Genomic DNA, 6,440 nt, shown 5'->3' with positions numbered 1-6,440 from the left:
TAAATATGGAAATGCCCAGGCCGAGGCGATGCAATTATTCATGAGGGCCGGGCGGCTGTCCGGGGCTGTCGGGCTGTGGGGAGTACCGTGGCATCGCCTCCGTTCTGATGTGTGTGAAATTATGTGCACAAAAGGCGCCTCCTTATCTGGGTGTGTGAACTAAATAAATAAATAAGGGCTTTTGTTTGTTTGCCGGCTCCTGCACATGGCTGCTGGGACTCAAGCGCTCGTGTTGTCTGCGCCTCTGTGGGACTCGGGAGACGGGAGGCAGGGGAGGCCCCCGCAGGCCGGCCAGGGGCTGGGGGCTGGGGGCCGGCCGCCGGGCACCTGGGGCCCTCTCCCTCCCCTGGCACCACCCTCACCCCGCAGCTCCCCCCCATACACACCCTCGCTGGAAAGTTCGCCCTGCCCGGGCTGGGCTCCCAGGCAGCCTGGCACCGTGCCAGGCTCGCCGCCGAGCTCGGGCAGCAGGGTGGGGCAAACGCAGAGCACGGAGGACGGGGCCGGGCGACCTGGGCACCAGCACGACCCGAGGCCAGGAGCCAGGGGCCCAGAAGGTGAGGGCACCCCGGGTGGGCGCAGGGTGGGCGCTCTGTGGGCAACGGGCCCTGAGGCCGGGCCCAGGAGCAGGCCTCGTTGGGGGGAGCGGGGGGGAGGTTGGAGCGGAGGCTGGCAAAGGAGGCAGGCACAAAGGAGGGCAGTGCCAGGCAGCTGTGGCCGACGCGGGCATCGCTGCCTGCCTGCCCCCAGCCGGCCTCCCCGCCGAGGGGAGGACGCGTGTGCAGGGGCCCGGGCAGAAGCGGCAGACACCGAGCCGTGGCCACAGGGCCAGCCGCACAGTCGGAGGAAGGGCCGGAGCAAGGCGGGGCCCGGGGCTGTCAAGGAGAAAAACATCCCAAGGCCTGCAAATTGCTGCTCTCAGCTTTTTTCCCCCCCTCCTCCTGCTTCGCGGGGTGGGGGGGTAGGGGGTGTCGCGGGGGGAAAGCAGCGCTTCCTCTGGAGGCGGATGCAAAAAGGATGCAGAATTTTAACCATCTCCTGCACCGGCCCGTCCTTCCTGAGCAGGGTTTGGGCCCAGGCCTGGCGCCAAGGCACCCTGGGAAGGGAAAGGCCAGAGCAGCCCATGCCGGTTCTGGGGGACGCCAGAAAGCCCAGCCTCCTCTGCAACTCCATCCAGAACCGGGGGCCCCGCAGCACCTGCAGCAGGGGTGGAGGGTGGGAGGCGGAAGGGGCCTGGTGCCCTCGGAGGCTGCACCTCACAGTACCAGTCACTACCCAGGGCAGCACACCTGTTTGCTGGCCTCTTCTTGGTGTTAAACATGGTGTCCAGGACCCCGGTTGGAGACCCCAGCCCTGTACCAGGTGGGGGTCTTAGTTCCCACTGACTTGGGGCCTTCAACCACACTGGCATCCCAGGCCTTCCTCCTGACTGATTTCTGTTTTAAAAATAATGTGGAATGTTTTCTGGCATCTGATGAGGGCTTCACACACTGTATATTCAGGGCAGGACTTAAGGAATGAGTTCAGAAGGTAACTGGTCACCAGACAAACGGCAGGCAAGCCCCCTGTGCTCCTCGCTGGGTGAGACTCAGGGGCATGGGAGCTCAGAGGGATGGTCTGGGCCCACGAGCCCACGAGGCACAGAGCTTAGGGCCCACGAAATGTTTTCATTTTAATCTCTTTTAAAATCAGAAGAAAAAATGACTATAAAATAATGAATATATGACAATGAATTCGACCTGGTTTTATTGGTCTTTAGTCTGATGCAGTCATAAAATAGAATTTTTAGTATTTATGGAGGAAGGGAACCAGGAAGCCAAAAGTGCCCCGGCCCATGAAAGGCAGGTGTGGCCTCGGTTGGTCCTGTCTGTCCCAGGACAAAGGGTCAGATGTCTGGGTCCGGGGGGGTTTGGGGGCATCTGGGTGCCCTGTGAATCTGACTTCCACGAAGCCTAGCTGGGACAGGTTGCTCCAGCCTGCGGTGGACAGGAGCCAGGGCTGTGTGTGTCTGCGTGTCCATGTATGTGCATGTGGGTGTGCAGGCATACTCGTGTGCATGCCAGTGTTTGACAGAGGATTCCTAGACACCTGCGTGTATAAGTCCCAATTCTCAAAACGGGAATGCAAGGCCAGGGTCAGGAGACAGTGTGGCTGCAAGGGCCTCGTATTCCTGACAATGATGGGTGGGGAGTGCCATTGTCTCCCTAGAAGAAAGCAGCCTTCAAGGTCCCAGCACCCCCAAACCCACAAGCTCACACAAAACAACGCAAGCCACAAATGCGAGCCACAAATGCGAGCCACATCTGTAATTTAACATCTTCTAATAGCCACATTTTCAGAAAGTGAAAATAAGCAGGTGAGATTCACTTTAGTACTAAATTCATTTTAATCTAATATAAATTTCCAAAATCCTATTTCCGTGCGTTGCTTGTATGAAACTGTGAACGGGATACTTTGCCATTTTTTCCATATTCGATTTGGCCTCTCCTCATTTCAATGGCTCATTTGCTGCATGTGAGGAGGAGCTATCGTGGCGGGCACGTAGGTTTAGCGGCCTCTGTACCCCCCACTTCCCCACCCAGAGTAGGGGAGACTGGTCTTCTGCTTCTTTTTTGCTGGTGGCCCTTCCTGGCCAGGAAAAGGGATACTTCCACTGGCTCATCGGCCCCCAGCAACCCTGAGAGCTGAAAGAATGGATGTTGGGGCTGCAGGTTCCAGAATGAGGGGGGCTGCTGGAAAGGGTTCTTCGGCTGTGCTCCCAGACGCCAGGGGACGACACAAAGGGCTGACTTCAGACTCACAATAGTGGGGCGGTTAGTCACAGTGCCAGGGCAGCGGGCAAGCAGACAGAGCCCCCTGTGTCTGTGCCTGGTCGGGCTGGGCCCTGCAGCCCCCATTTCCCCAGCTGGCTTCCCACCCCACCCCTGCCCGCTCCCCACATTAACCCCCTGCCGCCTGCTGCCTACCTGGCAGCCTGGCCGGGGCTCCCTTGGCCAGGGCTGGTTTCCACCAGCCACCCTGGCCAGAGGCGTGCTCCTTCTAGAAGCCGGGCTCAAGCCTGCATGATTTCATGGGCCTGTCTCGGGAAGCAGGCATTGGAACAGCTCCGTCACCGTGGCTGGGCAGCGTCCACGCAGCCTGAGAGAGGAGATTTTCATATTTGTTAGAGGCTCCTCACTTATCAGCATTTGCAAGTATTCGCCATTCGAGGACTGTGCATTTCTGGAAACAATGAAAAGCCAAAACTGTGAAAAATTAAGGAGTGGCCCTGAAGCTGGTGTCTGTAACTGCACATTTTAAAGTGAACAGACTGATATAAATATTTTAATCCTGTGCCTAGATAGATGGATAAGATAAAATAAATTAGTCATGTTCTAGCCCAGTCTGGAGACTATATCTGAAAGCAAGACAAATGTCAGCATTTGCTGTTTAGGGGTTACAATTAAAATCTCTCCTTCTAGATTGAGCTTCTAGAGCCTCAGAGATGGAATTTGCTGTTTTGCCACGATTTGACGTTAAATTATTGACCCATGGGAAGGAGGGTAACTTCCCCTGAAAAGCTATGAAATGAAGTTGTCAGTCTCTCTTTTTAATTAAAAAAAAAAAATCTCTGCAAAGATTCTGCATTCTGGCTTTTCTTTGCTAAATTAAAGTGGCATGTGTTTTTATTTTAGAAGGCAGAGATGTTTTGCTGTGCCCAGTGTGAGGAAGCGAAGGAAAAGAAAGATCTTTTGAAAATGTGTACATCTACTTGCAGCTTAAAAATTCCAAGTGCCAGACATTTTTCTTAGAGGAAATAAATGTCTTCAATTTATTAATCTTACCTGTTGATTATGTTCTGTAATGTTTTATTTTATAATTTAGTCCTTGTCTAGAACCGAGGCCATCTTTGGAAAGTAAAAGACCTAGGTCTCTTTGGTCCAGGAGACATCGTGGCCCTCTGTTAAAATCATTGACTGCCGAGATCTGGGCCCAGGCGGCTCTCGGACTGCACCGGTCTGTGCTAGGTAGCCTGGCCCCCTCGGCCTTCAAAAAACAAGGGATGGGAGGGGAGACATATGCTTGGCTCACATCGTTTTGTTTTGATTTATTTTAAACTGCTTAAGATGATTTTAGCACAAAGAGTGGTGTATCTTACTTGCATCTGAGAGCCACTGGATTTTCAAGCTGGAGTATAATTTTTTTTAATCCAAATTTAGAACTTGCCTTTTAGAGTAGACAGCAGCATGCTAGTTTGCCTTTTAACTCACTTTTAAAGAAAGATTCTCAAGATCAAGTACATTGAATTTGGAGATTGGTCCCCCTCCGTTATTAGGGGCTGGAAATGGCCCACTTTTCAAAAATAAGGTCAGAAAAGGGGTGTTTCTGACCTAAGAGTTCTTCCAGGCTGGGCTGGTACCACAGAGATTCTTCCACAGCCATGTCCTGAGTCCTTGTCCTATACACAATTTTTTCTTCCAAGGAGGAGTGTGGCATTCAGTTCCAATGTCATTGTGTGGAAGAGTCCCTGCCTGGCTGAGAAACTGTCACAGGCAGCCGGGCCACTTCCCAGCATGACCCAAAAGCCCGATGGTGCCCCTCGAGTGGTTAAGGGACCCGTACAGATACCATTCTTTTAAAGCAAGCCAACGCAATCTTCACGAATTGCAGTTCCACCCTGGGTGCTGGTACTAACTCTAATAATGGAAAAAATTTAAAAGATTGGGGACAACAGGAAACACATTGGATCCCCAAGGGAAACGGCCTGGAAGCTACAGTACAGACACGGGTGACCCAAGGGCTCTGTTCAAGTCTTGGGGTTGTTCCCTTTATTCCTCCAAGCCTCAGCTCCCCGGATTTAAAGTGAGGACAGCACCCAGCCCAGCCCACTGTCAAGGGCTGTTGCAGGAATATGACAACAGCCACCAATATTTGCATAGCAGAGATGCCCAGTTTCATTTTCTATTTGAAAGTTTCTCTGAAGGGGGATGTGCTGGAGACACGAGAACAACTGCTATCATCTTAATAACTTTTCTGGCAATACACGACGATGATTGTTTATGTTAATCTCATAACTATTAACAATAATTCATTTCATTCTCATAATGAATTATATCTATTTGACTTATAATAAATATAATCATATCAGTAATATAGTCCTTTTCTGATCATGAAAGCAACATATGCTCACTATAGACAATTTGGAAAATACAGAAAAATGCACATAAGGGAAAAATTATTCATCCTTTCTCCCACGCAGAGACAAGCTCTGGTCACATTTTCCTGTGTTTCCTTCCAGGCTCTGCTCTCTGCCGAGCGGCTTTCATCAATTCTCCTAGCATCTATTTTCAGATAACTCCGTGGGCTTTTGTGATTGGTCCTCCTTGTCGCCTTGGCCCTTCTGGTCCTCAGTGGCGGTTCTTTCTCTCTTGCTGCCTCCTTCAGGAGGGCCCGGCTCAGGGTCTGGGTGTTCACGGAGAAGACCTCAGGCTCCACGGCACCCAGCCTCCTCCTCCTGCTGTGCTGGGAGCCCTGTTGGGGCAGCCCAGACACACGGCCAGCACAGCCCCACGGCAAAGCCAGGCCTGCAGGTGGGCTCAGGGCGTCAGGGAGCCGGAGCCAGTGGCGTGAAACCCGTTATCTCGCAGGGCCCGAGCTGTGGAGGTGAGCGCGCTAGGCCTTCCCGTGCAGGAGAGGGCTGGGAGGTGGGAAGATGCAGGCAGGCCGTCCCTGACAGAAAACCCAGGAACACTGCAGCATGGATTGGGAGCGGGGGGCGCGGAGAGAGTGTAAAAAGCAGCTTCAATGCTTGAATTCTAAGCAAAGAAAGATGCTTGGGCCAAATCAAACAAACCACTTCTTAGACGTGCAAAGTTTCATCGGAACTGTTGGGATAATGTTTCCAAGGTGTTCAGCTTTATGGCCCTGACTTACACCCGCCGCGTGGTCGGGGGTTAGTGCCAAGTGGCTTGGTAGGCAGAGACGCACCAGAACTTCAGTGCAAGGGCACAATCCCCCAATACCATGTCACAATCATGCACGTGCCTTGGCCGACCCCACAAGTCCATCAGGAAAAAGTTCCACAGAACCAGGCCTCTGGAGGGGGAACCACACAGACCTCCCTATTGCCTTCTGAGTAACTGATCCAAAGGCATTTCTAGAATAGCCGGGTACATTCGTGATAGGAGAAATTAAGTCTATGGGGTCTACCTTTTACCCCCTTAGAATAATGCAGTGGTCTCAACGTCTTAACAATAGATCATTTGAGATTTATTAATAAGCCAAGTTGCAGACAAACTTCATAGGCAAGATCATAGGTTGCAGTGTTCACTACAGTATAGAAATATTAGCAAGACATGACATAGGGAATCACAGGGGACATGACAGTAAATTATCCCATAGCAAAATAATGGAACATTGTGTCACCCTTAAAACGGTGGTGACATTTTGGGAGGCCAAGG

The 6,440-nt window shown here is 52.1% G+C and overlaps 1 long non-coding RNA gene across 1 annotated transcript; it reads left to right on the top strand.

Moving 5' to 3' along the window:
- Positions 1-202: 202 nt before the first annotated feature.
- On the top strand, positions 203-3,823 carry LOC134733493 (uncharacterized). Its single transcript, XR_010117034.1, has 2 exons — positions 203-557; positions 3,462-3,823. It is a non-coding gene; the product is annotated as an uncharacterized lncRNA (long non-coding RNA).
- Positions 3,824-6,440: the final 2,617 nt, after the last annotated feature.

Source organism: Symphalangus syndactylus, chromosome 18, assembly GCF_028878055.3.
Source record: "Symphalangus syndactylus isolate Jambi chromosome 18, NHGRI_mSymSyn1-v2.1_pri, whole genome shotgun sequence".
Classification (NCBI taxonomy): domain Eukaryota; kingdom Metazoa; phylum Chordata; class Mammalia; order Primates; family Hylobatidae; genus Symphalangus; species Symphalangus syndactylus.
The sequence above is the reverse complement of the archived record's forward strand: the minus strand, read 5'-3'. Positions and strand labels throughout refer to the sequence as shown.